This window comes from Epinephelus moara, chromosome 21 (genome assembly GCF_006386435.1).
Source record: "Epinephelus moara isolate mb chromosome 21, YSFRI_EMoa_1.0, whole genome shotgun sequence".
NCBI lineage: Eukaryota > Metazoa > Chordata > Actinopteri > Perciformes > Serranidae > Epinephelus > Epinephelus moara.
Genome location: NC_065526.1, coordinates 11,981,086 through 12,000,301, shown reverse-complemented (window position 1 = coordinate 12,000,301; position 19,216 = coordinate 11,981,086). Strand labels below are relative to the sequence as shown.

The following is a 19,216-nucleotide window of genomic DNA, read 5'->3' as shown; positions in this document are numbered from 1 at the left end:
AATGTAAAGAGACTAGTTCTCTCACATGATTCTAAATGTTCAGATCTGAGTGGCATCTTTTCAAAACATCTTAGTTAACCTGTTAACTTCCAAACACTTCCTGGTAACATCTTTTACAGCTGTAATCAGCATCCTAAAATGATCCCCTCTGATCGAAGCAAGGTGCAAAGTTACACACACACATGCACACTGTTTTAGGTAGGTGATGAGAGCACACTGAGAGTCGTTCACAGAGTGGAAAATGTGGAGTGCTAAAGAGAGATACTTGCCTTTTTACCATCTCCACTACAAGGTGGGAAGGTCTCTTTGCTCTGTGATCTTCTGCCCTCTTTGCTGTTCAGTGTTTTTAAACAGTCTGGAATTGAATAACAGGCATCACGAAGGTAAAAAAAAAAAAAAAAGATCATGCTTCATGTGCCAGTGTTTCTGGTTTTAACAGACAGCTCACCATAGTAACAGCAAGCCAAGAGTGGAGGAGAAAATAAAGATCGTACTGTCTCTTTGTCAAATGTAAAAACTGTTTGGGGAATAAACAACGGGCGAGTCGAGGATGGAGAGCCAGTCAAAAGCAGAACTCCCAAACTGGTTTTTAAACAGCCAGAGGCAGAAGGTGGGGGATATGTCAATCTTATGAAGGGGAGAAAAAATCAAGAGAAAGGAATATCCCTCTTGGCGGTCTCTCAGCATTCTGGGTATTATTTGGGGAGTGATCCCCTTCAGCAGAACCACACACAGCCAGTGGAGTTCGGGACTGAGGTCCAGTCTAAGGAGTCGGGGCTGCAGCTGAGAGGGCCACGCAGGGCCTGTCCTTTGGAGGTCTGCGGGCCCCTAGGCCACAGACTAACACAGGAAACCCCACTCAGAGCTGTGCAGGCTCTGTGTTTGGTATTGATTTCTCCTGCATGCTGGTAGCTCCAGAGGTGCTTCTCGCCTTCGGGGACCTTCTCCATCCTTCCCAGCCCACTCACTAGCTCCCCGCTTGGGCTTCGCTGGCTCTGCTGGACCCCTGGATGGAGGTACGGGGCCACAGGAGGAGAGGAGGAAGACGAGAGCCCGTGGCAATGATGATGAGCTGCGCCGGGTCTCTGAGTTCAGTCATCTACCAGCCTTTATCCAGCCTTCCAACCACCCACCCTTGTTTCCATCTGAAAAAGGGAAAATAGAGTGTTTTTCAAAATCTCACCTTTGGCATTCAGCATCCCTCTGCTCAATGCAAATGCAAATGTAAACACTAACACTTTGATTAAAAATATGTGGGAAGAAAACGCCAACTTGCTCTTTTGTAACCTGCCCCAAGGCGCTCGCTGCTATACAGAAACAAATAAAAAATGCTCAGCATGCTGTATGAAACAGACACATCCATCTCTGTTCATATTCTAAAATGTTTTTTTCTGGAAATCATTCACATTAAAATCATTACGCATAACACTGTTTGCTATTAACATTCATTATGTTTAGTCATTTCTGCATGTCTTATGACTGACACAAATGAAACAGCGAGCATGATGACGGTTTTGATTCAAAACAAATAATTTGCATGGATTCCTTTACTGCAGAGAAATTTTCTGAAAGCATTCTGAATCCTGTTATCATGCTAATACAACATAGTCCTTTATGTGTCGCTTTGTTCTTTTCTATAAGAAAAACGAATTGCAGGGGCCTCCTTCAGTAACCGTGCACCCACTGGCCCCCATTTCTGTAAAAAAAAACAGCAGCAAAGACACATTCAGCCCAGTGTGGTTTGCTGGAAAATTAATAGGACATGGAAAGCAACGGGTTAAAGCGGCCGAGGTCAGTTATGGGATGGTTTGTTTGGGAGTTGGCTGTTATGTGCATGTTTTCATCATATAATGGGGGAGCGCCCAGAGTAGCCCCTGGCTTGGCCTATGCAGGGGAGTGACGTGGGGTGAGATTGGGTGAGCCGGAGGAAGATTCAGACACAATGCCCCCATTGAGAGGGTTCAGACATGGGTGTTAACTCCCCATTCCTTCACACACAATAGGGCCCCCCACTAGAGCCGGCGTAGGGGACAATGTTGGTTCAGGGCAGCCCTCCACCCAGCAAGAAAGAAAAGAGCTGCATTATCAAGATGGGAGGAGAGGGAAGGATGGATGGTGGGCAGGAGGAGAGGGACGGGACAGGAGATAGAGGGATATGTTTGTGTATGAGGAGGGGAGCAGAAAGGAGCCCTGTCTGTGACCCATGGCTTTGGACTTGAGGAACAAAACAGACACTAACACGTCGTAACAGCATCAGACATCCTTAAATACCAAACGTTAAGCACTAGGCCTACTCAGTATCATCATTACTCTAACATTAACAAGATAGTCATCATCAGCCTGTGCAGTACATATGGTCAGTCTAGATTTCGTCTGCTTTCTCTTGGCTCATGTTGCTCATCTTACTATTTCTGAGGGATAATTCAACATTAAGCCAAAAGGACAACAGTTGGAAATTAGCCGTTTCTTTCATATAATATAAGCAAGACCATTTTAAGGACTGATCACAAAAGTCTTGTTGAAAGTGTTTTAACTTTCAATATGTGTACAATTACGAGCACTCCAAGGCTAAGAACAAAAACAGATTGTCCAGTAAAATTATTGGGAAAGAGCAGAAACAACTGGGATGTGAAAATAAAATGCAAGTGGAACTAAATTCCTGGAAAGAATTGTCTCTGATCCTGTTTGAAGAATTCATAACTTCTTCACACTGGAAATATGTCTGTTATTGTTGTCTGTACCTACTGTGCATGTTATGTTATTTATTGTATGTATTGTGAATTAATTATGATGTGTTCAGGTGAAGCTGGAGGCAAATGTCCATATTTGTGGACAATAAAGAATTTTATTGTAATTATATTATACCGGCATATTTACTAGGGATGGAGGAAAAATGGATACAGTATAGTATCCCGACATTTTTGTGTGGCAATATCGTATTGTTACACTGACGCCAAGTCTCAACATTTTTGTTATAGAAATTATTATTCGACCAAATACAAATTCAACTTTTGGTTGCCTTCTAGAATAATATATTCAATTGCTTTATCAGTCCACTACATACATTTTGATGCAATAAAAATAACTGTAGTGAGATGAGCAGACTGAAAACTTAATCTTATTTGATGAAACAGATGTCGACAAAGTTTTCCTTTAAGAACATAATTTGCAGTTTAATCATTTTTGGGTTTAAGTCTTTTTAATAACTGGGAAATTAAAAACAGTGTAAATAAATAATTACCCATATAAATTAAGAATTATACGTGATATTTATGTTTCCAAACTATGAGACCAACACATGGGTTTGTACAGTGTGTGCAGCCTGGAGAGCATCCTCCACATGCTTATTGTTTTTAATACATTTTGCTAAAGTTAAAAATTGAGATGAAGAACGTGAACTACAGAGTTTTTATTGAAGCACACCTCAGCCATATACATGGACTCTGCATCTTAAACATACAGTATGTAATTTGCCACCAGGCGGGCTCTCAATCAAAACAGTAACAAGAGATGGACTTTGATTATGTTGTGAAGTCGTGTGGAATCATGGGAGTTGTTGTCTTCGCTGTTTTTGTGTTTGGTATTGTTTTTTAGCCCGCCAACACCCCCTTTTTCTGAGGTTTACATTCGCCTTGTTTTTATTCTTATTAATTTATTCTTACCAATAGCCAATGAGGGAAAATAAAATGATAATTCAAATAATCAGTCATAAACAAACTAGGAACAGAAATGTACTCAAGAGTACAGAAGGACACACGTATGTGAGCTACAGCAACAACAAGTCCTGTGTGTTTTTTCTAGTGTCTAGGTGTGTAAGATGAAGTATGGGTCAGGGGTTGGCTTGTAATATGAAGATGACTGTAGTGACGGGGCAGTGTTTAGCTCATCTGCAGATTGAGCGCCAGACTGGAGTCAGATATGAGAAACGTTGATTAAAGTCCATGATTTGATTGTTTTGTTTGGCCGAGATTTGCTGTAGTGAGATATGTTCAGTTGTCCATTGTTTTATGGAGAGGAGGTGCCCTTGTCTTCATTGTTACAAAACCACCATTGCCGATGAAAATCCATGACGACTCATGTTCACTGACGAGTTTATGTAACAAAGTTTCTAACGTAACATTAACTTGCTATCCTCCTTCCTCACATCCTTCCTCCTCATATCCTCTGGTCAGGAGTGTAGGTTTCCCTGTCTTTGTCTGGTTACTTGCTTCCCAGGACATCTCGGTGTGCTTATTTGTGGCAAATAACCCTGCACGGATCAAACTCTACAATGTCTCTCTATGATTTGTCTTAGTGTCATCGCCAGTTTTCTGCTTTTCCAGTAGATTCTAAGGTTCCTACTGTAGTCAGAACAAACTAAGCCACTTTCATAAGTTGGCGAGCCCCAAGGTTAGAGCCTAATACGACGAAAAGGACACATATGAAAAGGATTTGTATCTCAGTGTTTGGTGTAAATGTCTTAAATTTAGTCAGAATAGAAGTCATCTGCTACTTCAGTGTTTCTATTGTTGGGGGTGGGGGCATATATTGAAGGGGATGTGTCCCCTGTGTCTCCCTGGAAACCTACGTTCATGTATCTGGTGTTGTTTAGAGCAACTAGATGGCTGAAAAGGAATGAGGCCACAGACAGGCGACCAGATAAAATGCGTCTTTACCTTGAATAAAATTACAGATGTCTCTGGGTTTGAACATTGTTGGAAAATTTGGAATCATGTAAGTAGAAGAAAGCCTTTATTGTCATTGTACAAGTACGACAAAATTAGGAGTGCTACTTCTGGTCAGTGCAATTTATGCACATAATAAGACAAATCAGACAACAAACACTCATTCAATACAGCTCAACAAAATATATACCATAGGTGTAGTTGTTTTTAGACATTTTAATGTGACCATGTTACATAGTATACTTTTAAGTGAGCATTTTCTAGAAACAGATGAAGACCACAGACCATATAAAAAAATAGTAAATAGTTTCTATCATCATATAAAACTTGAGGATGTCAGAGCATCTCTACACCATCCACATCAGTGATCTGTTGGTTAGAGCTACAATGATTATTCAATTTTTGATTAATTGTCAACTATTAAATTAATCGCAAACTCATTCAATAGTCCATTAATCAGTTTGAGGAATTTTTAAAGAAATAAATGAAAAAGAAATTCTGATTTCAGCTCCTTAAATGTGAATATTTTCTGGTTTCTTCATTCTCTGTGACAATAAACCGAATATATTTGGGTTGTAGACATGACAAGACATTTGAGGATGTCATTTCAGGCTTTGGGAGACATTGATCAAGATTTTCTAGACATTTTATAGACCAAACAACTAATCAATTAATCATGAAAATAACCAACAGATTAATAGACAGTAAAAATAACCATTAGTTGCAGCCTCACTGCTGTGAGATGTTGCTGCCTATTTTACAAAATAACCCTGAGCACCAGTTTCAATGCTTGCTTCACATACCTGCAATGTTCTTGGTTTGATTTCCACCAGTGACCTTTTTTTTGCACGTCATACCCCTCTCTCTTTCACAGTTTCCTGTCTGCCAAAAAATAAATCTAAAAAAGAAAAAAGCTTGGTGCATGTTGTGCTGACTGACACGCAGGGATGAAGAGAGTGATGTATTGGCAACAGTTTGTAAAAGCAGCAGTATTTTCTTACGCCAGCAGCTCCACAATCGTGAACAACTTTTCCTCTTAAGGATGAAGCACGATTTGAAATGAAACACCAACATGTATTTTGTACATTTCAAAGGTTTCACTGAAGCACACACCCCGGTTGTGAGGTTTGATACACTGTCTGTGAATGAAATGACAGATTGGGGAGTTTATCTGCAGCCTTTAATGGCATCATGTTTGCAGCACGGAGCAGGAATCGCATCCTCCAATGACTTCAGCATTTTTTTTAAAAACATCTTAAGCGTTCCTCCAAAGACCGTATAACAAGCATTTGCTTGTTCGCAGTTGCTTGTTATATACTCTGCGGTTGTAAAGGAACACTGTTTTGGGAGTCAGTTTGGGAGTGAAGCTGACAGCGTTAACAAGCCGTTGGTAATGTAAGCGTATAAGCTTTTATTCCACCTTCCTTCTCCAGACAGGCAAAATCTCCTCTGGCTAAACAAAGAGGGGGTTCTGCTTAAAATATATAAAGGAAGCTATCAGTTTGTTTGACGCCATGAGGCGGTATAGGTGGCGAGGGGAGGAGGGGGGCTGTAGGGGTAGCTGGAAAATGTTTATGGAGATCTTGTGTCTCTCTGGGAGTCTAATAGAATCCTGTGGCTGGAGTGAGAGCTCATTGTGCCGGTGTAAAGGATTACACTGGTAAACTGGTAAAACAGGGGAAAGAGCCCAAACACTCTCTGCCTCCTATGGAGAGGCAACGAACCATCGAACAATGAGAGAGGGGAGAGTATACTGCAAGCTGACTCATTTCATCAACGGAGAAAAAAAAGAAGAAGAGAGCGACCCAGAGAAAGTAGTGCGAGAGCAGAGATAGAGGAAATAGATTAGGCAGTTCATATTCATGCATGTGCACAGAGAGAAAAATCACCTGGAAGTGGAGCGAAGGATGGGGAAAGAAGGGGAGCAGAAGGGGCTGCACGGACGACAGTTTCAGTAGTAGAAGGTAATATGGGGAAATGATGTCTGTCTTGCTTGTCTGTCTGCATCCTGAGTGACAGTTTACAATCTCTGAGGCAGCAGGCAGGCCCAGCAGGTCGGCTCTTTGGCTCCATACAATCCCTCATTTCTCAACCTATTTTTTTTTCTCTTTCTCTCCCTCCACCTCTGGCTCTCATCTGTTTCCAGCCATCTCTAATCTCCAGCACCACCACCAGCTGTCCTCTGCATTTTGTCTACATCTTAAAATAATGTTTCCTCGCACTGTTCACAGTTGATCACCTGTTTATTTAACCACCATCTACATAATCCGTGTGCTGTCACAACATGTGAGTCTGGATTTTTTAGACATGAAAAATACCTAGCAAGCATGGGCGGATTATGAAACAACAGGCCACTGGGCACAGATATGCAAAGGGCCCCACCACCTCTCCTACACAGGAGGAAGGCAGACAGACCAGTGTTGGTTTGGCGTCTCTTTGGGGAAATATTGTGTCTTTTTTTTGTCATTTTGTGTCTCCTTGTGGTTGTTTTGGATCTCCTTTGAAGTAATTTAGTATCTTTTCTCGGTCATTCTGTCGCCTTGAAGTCATTTTGCATCTCCTTGTGATTGTTTTGTGTCTCTTTGTAGTCAATATGTGTCTCTTTGTGGTTGTCTCACCTGTTTTTGTAGTTATTTTGTGTCTCTTTGCAGTTCCTTTGCATCTCTTTGTGGTCATTTCAAGTCTCTTCATACTCATTACGTGTTAATGTGACATTTTGCAGGTGAAAGCCTGGGCCCCCCTGACAGTTTGGGTTCCTGGGCTCGTGCCAGTAGGCTCGTTCAGTAATCCATCCAAGCTAATAAGTTTTAGGTTTCCTCATACTGAAGCTGTACAATAATGATTTCTGCCAGGCCCCCTGCTCTTCTTTAGTGAGCTGGCTTTGACTCATAACCACAAATGATGAGCTGAATGACTCTCTCTCTCTGCACCCGGCCACCCGTTCATCAGAAAACTGTTAACTGAGTCTCCAAAAATGTGCCCTTCTTTCATGCTTAAGCAGTGGATATGTTTTGAGCTAATATTTCAAAGAAAACAGCATCCAGGTTCTCTACCTTAGCATCTGTTGTAATGTTGTCAAAAGCAAATCTATACATCTTGATTTTGAACACTTGAAATGGTTTCAGTACTCATTTTCCGCATTATTGATACACCGGTACCAGCTGCACTTTGTCGCTTTCTTTAAATGTTGTTTACCACAGTCATTCTGCTGTTTTCTGCTAAAGTTGCTTTCCTGTTATAGCCAAAAAAGTTGGGACACTTTGTAAAACGTAAATAAATACAGAATACAATGATCTGCAAACCCTTCACGACACATATTCACTTGAATATTAGCAACACTCAGTAAGCGTAAATGAGGACAGTAATTGTTAAGGTTTTGAAAATCTAATTTTTTTGTCAAGATTTATTAATGGCACCCCTGAAATATTTAAAACTGTGTGGAAGAATAGGCTTGAAATTCCGTCTAAACACTGTGAGAGATTAGTTTCTTTACGCAGGACTTTATATCGATTTAAATGTTAAAATTTCTTTATCAGTGTAGTTTAATGGAGTTAATACCAATGTCTGGTTTTATATGAATAGCTGCATTGGAAAATTGTGTATTGGGAAAAAATTGACATGTCAAATACTTCAAATTGGGGTTGTATTTATTGTTTAGTAAAAATTTTAAATTTCATGCCCTCAAGGTCAAATTTTCCCTGTGATATTAGAAATGCAACCCTGTCTCCTAGAAATTACATTTGTACATTACTAAAATCCTTTTAATTACGTTGTTGTGGCAACGTAATAACGTTTCTTTCAGGAAATGAGTGTAGCCCCCAGAAGGAGGTGTTTGGGGAGGATGGCAGGCATACAAAGTGCAAGACCTTGAAACCAGAACTTAAAACTCCTGTCTTAGGTGACAAAAGCACTTTGGTAAAGGTTAGGTAAAGATTGTGATTTCAGTTAAATGTTGATTAAAAAATAGGTAAAAAAAAAAAAATAATGCTGTCACTACGGGTGGATACTGTGCTGCAAGATGGCTTATTTTGGTGGACAACAACTGACATATGCACAGAGGGATCACTGAATAGGGTCTAGCCTAAGGCCCACCTGGCTTCCACCCGCAAAATGTCCCTCAAAGAGACATGTATTGACCAGGAAGAGACTCAAGATAACCACAAAGGACTACAAAGAGACACAAATTATTATAAAGAGATGAAAAACAGCTGCAAAGACACACAAAGAGACTTGCAACAACTATGGACAGGGGCAAAACAACCACAAAGAGACACAACGTAACACAAAAGGGGCAAAATAACCACAGAAAAAATAACTATAAAAACACCAAAACAAAGGGACATGAAGTCACAGAGACGCAGATGTGTAATGACTACAAAGAGATGCGAAACAACAACAACCAAAAGAGGCTAAACAACTATATAGCCTGTGTGTCTTGCTCCTATGTAGGAATGGTGGTGAGGCCTTTTGCATGTCTGTGCCCAGGGGCCCACTGTCTCATGAACCGCCCATGGAAATACATTGTCAGTAAACATTTTGCTGATGCGTTCAGTATCAACATTTTAATGAGTTCTAGGAGACAGGAATGTGAAAATGGTATCGAGTAACGATATTTTTTAAGGTGTTGTATCAACGTTAGAAATTCCAGAATCATGACATCACTAATCTGTTGAGAACAAACCCACAGAGGTTTCACTGGAGTTAACACAAATTTCGGAGGCTAAGGAAAATCCCCTCCAGCTTCTGATGAGCACGATGACCCCCGTTTATTTCCCACAGTTTACACGGACAACACGCAAGTAAAGCGTTATTCTCCTCTCATCTGCGGCTCAAATGGAAACCACACTGAGCATAATGCATCATCTGCATTCTGCAACCTGCCACGCTGAAAGACTCCTCTCTCCTCCGCGCTCTCTTCATCTCTGTTCCTTCAAAGGCTGCCGAGGGTGCATTCAAACAGCAGGATACACACTCAGCTAACAAACCTCATTAAGGGCCCATACACACTTTCTCAATGCTAACACTAGCTGTCACACATCCCCTCTCAATGCACACACTGGTGGCCACACTGGCCACGACAAAGCATCTTTACAGAGCTAATTAGAAGGGTCCCCCTCTCTATTTGAAACTCATCTGAATAGGAGGGAAGATGATAACGAGGAGGGGAGAAGGAGATAGAGATGGAGGGACAGGCAGGAGAAAGGGAGAGAAAGAAGAGAGGATGCTTGCTAATGTAGTCAAAGAGGTAGCAGTCTTTCACAGGGTGGAATTAAAGCAAGGAGCTCAGGCAGGCAGAGGGACCTGAATTAGTGTGACACCGCTCTGTGTAGGTCTGGTGCAGCGGGGAGGGAACGGAGTGCTGCACCGATTTGATTGGTGTGCCAGTATCTGGAGAGAGATAGAGGGAAGGAATGGGTGTGACACCAGCTTCATGGGGAAGGCAGCAAAAGAGCAGCTGGACGGCATTTCAGAAAAGCTGCTTGAGAGACGAAGCTGCGATTAAATGAACTGGGACGAGCAAAACGCAAAGAAAAGCAAAGCAGCAAATAAACTAAATAACTGTGTGACGCTTTGCTTTGCTTTTTGTTTGCGTGCTGGTTATTGTTGCAAAAAGCACTCGTTTTTTTTCTGATAAAAGAGATGGTGATCAGTATTCTCCGACTCTGAAACATCGCCGTCGTCTTTCAGCTGCTTATTTAGAGAAGGACAGAAGGTCACACTGAGAGTTCAGCTCCAAAAACATTCCTCCAGAGTTGCCATATCTTCCTCCAACCCTCCTCCATTTCATGTTTAAATTTTTCTTTTGTGTGTCCTTGAAGCAAGCTGTGTGTGTGTGCGTGTGAGTGTGTGCGGGCAGACAATGCCAAGTTGACAGTTAGGGTCTCGGATCAAGCACAAGGCCAAGTTTGTGTCCACAGACTGAGTGAGAGGACTCGTCAGCAATTACAGAGGTAAAATATATCGCATGATTTCACCAAATAAGCCATCAAAGCATAAAAAATAAACAGTTAGTATGTTTTAAAAAATCAACAAATGACACTATTTTAAAAGTGATTGTTTTTAAATGTAACAAGAACAGAATGCACGATGTAAGCCATTTCTAATTTCACAAAAAAAAAAAAAAAATCATATCCAGCCTCTTTTCATTCCTCGACAAAATTTTAAGTTCAAGTTGAAGTTATGACCTAATTGTTGTCCCATCAAGCCCAGTGGCCCCTGATGAGAGTGCAAAGCATTCTGGGAGGATAGCAGGTGTCCCCCCCCTCATGTCACAGAGCTTCCCAGACAGCTTGTTAATTTGCACAACTTTTACACACACATCTCTCCCTCTATGTGTGTATGTATGCGTGTGTATATATTAGCGATGGGACTTGACCCTAGCGAGCTGCGGCAGTGTTTCGCGTCTTGCTGGGCGTGGGAAAAAGACGGGACCCCTTTTCACAGCTGCCTCGGCCCAGGCCTGGGCTGCTGGGGGCCCCCTGTACCCCCTCTACACACACCACCCCGTTCCCCCTTGTCTGACTACTCCCCCCACCACACACCCTCCTCCTCCTTCCATCCCATTCAGGCTCCGGCCTACTGGCTTTCAAAAGCAGGACCCCCTTCCCAGCCCTTCATAAATACATCTCATTATTCAAGCCCTAGTTTGCATAGGGATTCCAAAGAGATCTCCACTCTGCTCGTGAGGCCTGAAGCCCCTCAGCCTTTTGGACCGCACAAGTGCAAATTTCGACTTAGTAATCTCCCTGTGTTAATATTTGTTTTAAAACGGTGTGTGCACACTTGCAAAACTATTAAACCAACATCGCAACCGTCTTAAATTTCTGTCTCTCTGTCTCTGCCTCTTAAAATTTCTCCTTTTTTTTCTAGAGATGTGGCAAAAAAATCTGAAGAAACTAAACCCAGTGAAAAGAGAGTTTAGCATGACTATTAGCAAGTGCTTTGCTAGTCTGTACTCCATCTGCCACCGGCTATTGTACAGTACCTCACACACACGCACACACACACACGCACTTCAACCCCCCTCCACAGCACCCCCTCCCCACCCCACCTCCCCATTCGCTGCAATGCATTACTGCAGAGATTTATCTCCTATCAGCCTGTATAATACTGAGGTTATAATTTACATCCACTTTAGAAAACAGCAGCACAGGCCGGCCCTTGCATATGCTAATATAAAGCTTGGGAAAATCTGGGCGACTCAAAGAACTCCACACTAAATTTGAATAACTGAGCTTTATATTGAGCCTCAAGGTTGTGGAACCATGAAGATTTGACCTTGCTAACAATATGTACTTATTGTTTAATTCCTAATGCTCGACTATTAAAGGAGGAATTGGAGGGAACGTACTGACAGCCTTAAAGCTGGGAATGCTTCTCTCTCGATCGAACTGAAATAACATCTTCCGGGCTCGGGTTTTTATTTCTTAGAAGCCTTAAATTTGGGGATTTTAATTTTAATGTGCGGGTGAAACATAAGTATCTCACCACAGTAGCTTTCCTTTGCAATTTAACGGTATTCTCAAGCGTTTTGACTCAACGTTACCGTTGCTAAATTATGCATGTGCTATACCTTTATGCATACTTTGCCCACAGTAATCAGGAGACTCTGGACAAGGGGAGGGTGGCTCGTCAAGGCATTAGGGCCGAAAAGGACAGAGCCACCCAAACGCTCTTTCCACATGAGCAGGTCCAAACCTTGCCCGCGCTCTCCTAACGGGATAAAGAACCGCAGCAAAGATTACACGGCCACCTCCCCTGCACCTACCACACACTCTACCTGACAAATAGGATCATAGTGTTTAAAGGGATAAAACGCTGAATGTATGTGAATGAAAGAGAGAGGTGTGTGTGTGTGTGTGTGTGTGTGTGTGTGTGTGAGGAGGATGGGGGGGAGGTGATGTGCAATGTAAAAAATGTTAATACTTCAAAGGAATGATGGAATTCAACATGGAGGTCTTACTTCACTCGCTCAAATCACACCGTTTACACTCTGTTGCTGTAGGCTACTGCAGCTCCACACTGTATGTATGTATTCTGATATATACATGAATGATATAAAACTGACATTTACACTGTGCGCAAATAAAAGCGGCAGTAAATGTCCCTCTTAATGCCCCTTTTCTTTTGAATAAGACGGGGAGGGTTACTACAGGGCTGCGCACTTTAAAAATCATTCTTGATGCAAGACACAAAATCCTCACTATTTCAAAATTCCGGCTCAGCCTGTCTTTTTCACACCCACACACACACAAGCATCCTCACAGCTCTACAAAACATGGACAACAATCAACCAACATCGCTGCACCATCGTTCACTCAACACGAAACTATCTTCAAGCCTCCAGCATCTTAAGGTTTGACCTGAACCTGCCTCTTAACACCGTGGACTCGTGGTTATATCCAAAATATGAAAGGCAGAATGAGCAAACTGCTGGTGCATTTGGCAGCATCATGGACTGTTGCTCATGTGGAAGTAGCAGCTGAACCACTTTCCTACATGCATGTGTTTTTACTTAAAATATTTACCTGCAAGCTGCTCCTCATCTTGTCTGGTGGCACTCTGTCTTCACTGAAAGTTGATGCAAACTTCAGGGCTGACGTTGTCGGCATTTTCCTTTTAAGACAAAAGACAAGAGAATGTGTGAAATCACCGCTGGAGCTCTCATTTTTAATAAAGCCACACATTTCAGGAATAAATAAGTGGCTTGCGAGGCAGTGGAGGGAAATATAAAGGGGGGAAATAAATGCAGCGTTGTTGACCTTGCAGCTAACAGCACTCCACCAAACTTGCCGGGTGTTTTTCACCCACGCACTTCTCATTATTTTGCTTCTTTCCGAGGTTAAATATATTTTCTGTTGCATGAACAATAAGTCAAGCTTGATAAAAGTGTTAGCGGAAAGCCAAAATTGCAAAATGTGATGGAAAAGCAACACTAAGTTGGAAACTATACCACAAAGCATAGCATAGAGTGTGCTCCGTCTCAGTTGCTATGCTACTAACATCCAAGATTGAACAGGAAAAATGTTGTATACAAAATAAAGTGGTGTATAAATTCTACAAATCACTGCTGCTGTGACCGTGGAATTAAACAGAAAGACAGAGATTACACAATCACAATATTTTAATCCGTGATTTGCTTTGTGTCACGACAAGATGGAGGACGTGGAGGTCAAATCGTGCATACTGGCTCAAACTGCATACCTGCTCTCATTTGCAAACTTCACACACACAGTCACACATGATCCGAGCTCTCTTGTTTAACGGTGCACATCAAATATTGTCAGTCATGGTCTAAATAGAGCATGCTGGGACTTCAGGGATATTCAGTCATCTCCAAGGCTTGCTGATTCCGCTCTAAGAATAGATCAAACTCGGAGCCGATGTCCTATTTTGTTCTTATCTAGCAGGCAAACACAAAAATAATCCACCCGGCGAAAACACAAATTTGAGCGTATCTGCCATGTCTGACTCGGATTCAGTGATGAAAGCATGTTCGAAACGGGCTGAAGATGATCGTGTGCAGACTCTTTTGCTCTAAACGATTGATGCAGTGTGATTTTGATGTGTTGTTACCCTGCAGGTTCTGGTTGGGGAGCAAAGACCCAAACTAGCTGATGGTGAAATGATGCAAAAGCGGTGTTGTTAACAGGCATGTTAGCACACAGTAGTCCAGACCTATCCTCTCTGTTCAGGCTCTAATAAGGCTTCATCTTGCATCAAGTGATGTGCATGTGCATCCAATTATACATCACACTCCTAATGTCAAGTAAATTACAGCCAGGGGACATCACTTATAGCCTACACCACTCATAAAGGAAAAACACTCAGTGTCAGAGGAGTCAGGGAGTCTGCACATGCACTGGATGCAGCTCTGCAGAGTAATTATTGGCTCAAATGAAGGCAACTTCCAGGCCTGCAAAAATCACCAACATGTGAGATCTTAAAAGCGATCTGACGCTGCTGCTGCTGCCAACACCGTCACGTGAGCCCTGGATGGACCAATCGCACGAGTCCTTTAACTATTTCTGTCTCTAACCCCTCCAGATATTAATGTTATAGCACCCACACAGTTATGACAACTGCACAACAGTACGCGCTGTGTTTTTTAAGTATGTTTTCCCACATGCACCACCAGCTTGTGTCCTAAAGTTCAAGCCTATTGATTCTCAACAGGCCCCAGCATCAGCACCGCGATGCCCAAAACACGAAGCAGCAACATTCACGCCCTCACAGACACGCAGGTGGCTCCACTGAACGTGCCAGCACCTGTCCAGAAGAGGTGGACAACCAGCACTAAAATCACGCTTTCGAGGCTCAGCGGAGTCCCCCCTCTTCCCCCTCCCCAACACCATCACTCCTCCTCATCGGCAGCCGCGGCGTGCAGCCTCCCTCAGCATCCGTCCCTCCTGCTTCTTCCTCCCGCTGCTGCTGCTGCTGCTGCTGCTGCCCGCCGCCCCGGCATCATCTCCTCCTCCTTCTCCTCCATGCCGAAACGAGAGGGAGGAAGCCCCCGGATCCGAAGTGCTCGGCGTCAGTTCGTACTTTCGGTTCTCTAGCTTTATGAAATTAAAACTCATACAGCTAGATAACCAAAGACACAAACTAACCCATCGTCTCTTAAAGGGGCCGCCTCTCCGGTACAAACAGAGAGAGGAGAGGAAGGGGCCGCCTCTCCGGTACAAACAGAGAGAGGAGAGGAGAGAGGAGAGAGGAGAGAGAGAGAGAGAGAGAGAGAGANACACAAACTAACCCATCGTCTCTTAAAGGGGCCGCCTCTCCGGTACAAACAGAGAGAGGAGAGGAGAGAGGAGAGAGGAGAGAGAGAGAGAGCCTGCCTGTGGTCACATTGCACTGAGAGCCCCTCACACACACACACACACACACACACACACACACACACTGGAGGAGAGATAGATAAAGAGAAAGAGCAGCAACAAAGCTGCTCAGCATGATCAGCTTTTATACATCATGAAATTGAGGTGAAATAAAGTTAACCACGCAGGCTGTGTTCGCTCCCATGACTAGTTACACACACACACACACACACACACACACACACACACACACACACACACACACACACACACACACACACACACTATTATCTCCATCACCATCAACTTTGCCTCACTGGCATCACCACCACCACATCTCAACATGCTGTACCAACATCACCATGACTTCTTTGGTGCCAAAGCAGCATCTTGTTTCGCCAAGCATCACAAGTGCATGCAGCCAAAGGCCCAACCTCGTCTTTTTACAACCCTTAAAACCATTTAGAAATACAGAAAGGCAATTTTAGGAGTCCAGATTGCCATTGGTCAACACTGTGGCTCCACACTGATACATTAGAGCCATTATTCCACCGCATCAGGCCTAGGAGACGCGCAAAGTTCCCACAGAACAGCCTCAATTAATGCCACAGCTGTGGTTTCAATTTCTGTGAAAACCACAACCAGTGTGATGAAACACCCACAACATACCTCTTATTTAGAATTTAAGGATATTCCCACATCAGCTGCACCAGTCATATAAAGCCAGCATCCCACTTACTTGCACATCAGGCTAACTCCACTCCACTACAGTCGATATCCTCCAGCAATTTCAAATCCCGCCTCGGATTTTCCGTTTAATCAGAGCCTGTGGTCTGATCGCACCCGATTAAAGGGAATAGTGCAAATTAAAAAAAAAGAAATAGCAGAGTATTATTGGAGCTACAAAGTGTCCTACGCCTCAATAGACTTGCATGTGTCCTCTCCCTCACACACGCAAGCTGCGACTGACAAGTGCAGAGAGTCCACACGGTGAGCAGAGGGGATAAACTCCGCCTCAGAGAGAGGGAGGGCGGCAGAGGGAGACAGAGAGAGGCGGGAATCTGAAATCATTAAAGCCAATTTGAAAATGAATGCAGGTGCGTTTCATTTGGGACTTTATTCCCCCAGTTAGCCCACATTAGTGAGAGACAGAGGCGTGCGTAAAATGTTGCGCAAAAAGAGCAGGGACGCGCATGGTGTTATGATAGTAATAGTTGGGTTTTTTTTTAGAAATTAATTAGACATTTTAAAACTTTTAGATTTTGGAAAATATGAGCTCTGTGGGTGTCCTCTGCTTTCTTTCTTTTTTATTATTATTTTTTAATAAGCTCTGCTCCTTATACTCCTACACAGTCAGTGTGACAGGAGCACAAACTTCATATTAATATTCTACAAAAACACATACTTCTCTAACCTTTTGATCAGAGCTCAAATGGTATCACTTAGAAATCATAAAGCCACAAAAGCTTTATTTTATTTTCATATAGGAGAGGTTATATTTACTGCAATTTTATAATTTAAAGAAGCAAACAAAACACAAAAAAAACACAATTCTTACAAAGCTAAAATTTTGCAGCTATGAGCTATTTCAGTCAGTCAGCTCCCCTCTGTTGTGCACGTGTTATAAAATGCTGATTAAATGCATTTTATGGGAACAGTAGCAAAATAAGGCTGCCCCATATTCTCCTTACGTGTTCATGCACCTTGATTATGGTTGCTAAGGATTATTGTTGCCATAATTGTTCCATTATTACCAATTATACCTTCAGTAGCCATTTAATAACAGTCTTAAAGTATGTCTTCTAATCAGTGTTTTAATCAGGATGCAGAGACACAATAAAAGCTGAGAACATGATGCTGTGTTTTTTTATTTTAGTAGGTTTATGTATATAAAAAGTCCCTGCACCGAGCAGAGGAATTCAGGGCTTCTGTCCTTGGTGCAGAAAAGGCCCACGCCTAAAGCCAAACCCCTGATAGCATATTCAGGCAATATGCAGCCTTATCGATTGCGATATTATGATATGAATGATATCTGGGCTGAGGAGATGAGATAGTGCGCGCGATAACAATCACACCCTTTGATAAAAGGAGCCAGTGGCAGAGACAAGACCCGAATAGCAACTTGCAATATCTCTCAAAGTTTGAAAGGATATTTAAAAAGGTGCTGGGATCAGTGTGTGTGTGTGTGTGTGTGTGTGTGTGTGTGTGTGTGTGCGTGTGTGTGTGTGAGCAGGTATAAACCAATAAAAGAGGCAGCGAGCTACAGTCTGGGTTTCCAAACGAAGCTTGCATCAGATAGCAGTTACATATCTGATTATTGCGCATGGGCAATCTGTTAGTATCATGGAGGTGCAGCTCTCCTGTCAGCCTGCTGCTGCTGCTGCTGCACACACACACACACACACACACACACACACACACACACACACACACACACACACACACACACACACACACACACAGGTCCGGCTCTACTGTATGAATCCTATTCTACTCTGCATCATTTATAAGTAGATGTAATCAGCCGTGGTCTCTGCTGCTGTCATCCTGTAATTGAACTTACACCACGTTGTGCTGTTGCCACGGTTTAAGAGGAGCGGGAAAGGCCCACACAGCTCTTTAAAAAAAAACAAAATCATTGTTGCTACATTAGCATGAGAGCGGTGCTCATTTTGATTGGATGCACAATCCTTACTGCTCCTGAGCATGCGCGACCAGGGCGGTAGAGTGCACGTGCATCCCAGTATTGTAGCCTACTTGCTTGCAAACCATCATATGCATTGCATCTTTAAATAAAGTGATGCAGTAAATGGTCCTGCAAAGCATCACACCTACAATCAGTGTTTTTAAAATTCTACAGTGTATTTTAAAATAGGATATCTTGTCTCCTACATTTATAACCAATTAGATAAAATCCTGACACTCCAGAGCAGCCAAATGAAATATCCTGGACGAGTTCTGTGAAACTATTTTAAATGTAAAATGCTTTGCTAAACTATTTGCTGCGATATTACACTAAATTCACATTCTATAAACGGCATCCAGTCACTGCACTGAAGCTTTAAAAAAGATCTATTGAACAAGGTGTCCCTGTGTGTGTGTCCTTAGATGGATTTTCCCACAAACAAGTGACAGGGAAAATTTAACCCCCCACCTCCCCCCCATCTCCCCCCTTTCTCACCCTCCTCCCAAAAAAAGAGAAAGAAAAAAAAAGAAGAAGAAAGAAGTCAACATCAAGTTCAACAACGTGCCGGAGAGACATTTACATGACAATCAGGTCTGGGATCCTCGAGGTCCCCCCACCCTGCACAACAGAGTCTGGCGTCAGCCCCGCTACACTTTCCCAGGCTCACAACAATATCTCCCTGCTGAACTCTGCACTGCAGCGCTGCCTGGGGCCTCCTCCTCCTCCACCTCCTCCTTCTCCACCACCATCCCCACCACCACCACCACCACCTCCTCCTTCTCTACTACATGAATACTTCTCACATGAGCACATGGCAGCCTCATTAAATATGACGGAGTTTGCATAAAGTTTAATGCAGGATAATTGACATGCATGATACGTACGATTTCTGTGGTGCTCAAGAGGCCCCATCCTACTTCATCGTATTTTAAATATGCTATGTGACTATATTATTACACTTACAATTTGCTTAGAGTTCTGACATAATATTACAAGCAATATTTTAGAATAGATAATTTTTTTATAAGAATTTTTATGCTTTGCAATTT

The 19,216-nt window shown here is 42.6% G+C and overlaps 1 long non-coding RNA gene across 1 annotated transcript; it reads right to left on the bottom strand.

Moving 5' to 3' along the window:
* Positions 1-274: 274 nt before the first annotated feature.
* Positions 275-16,448, bottom strand: LOC126409040 (uncharacterized). Its single transcript, XR_007571997.1, has 3 exons — positions 16,221-16,448; positions 13,193-13,280; positions 275-1,145 (listed from the first exon to the last, which is right to left on the bottom strand). It is a non-coding gene; the product is annotated as an uncharacterized LOC126409040 (long non-coding RNA).
* Positions 16,449-19,216: the final 2,768 nt, after the last annotated feature.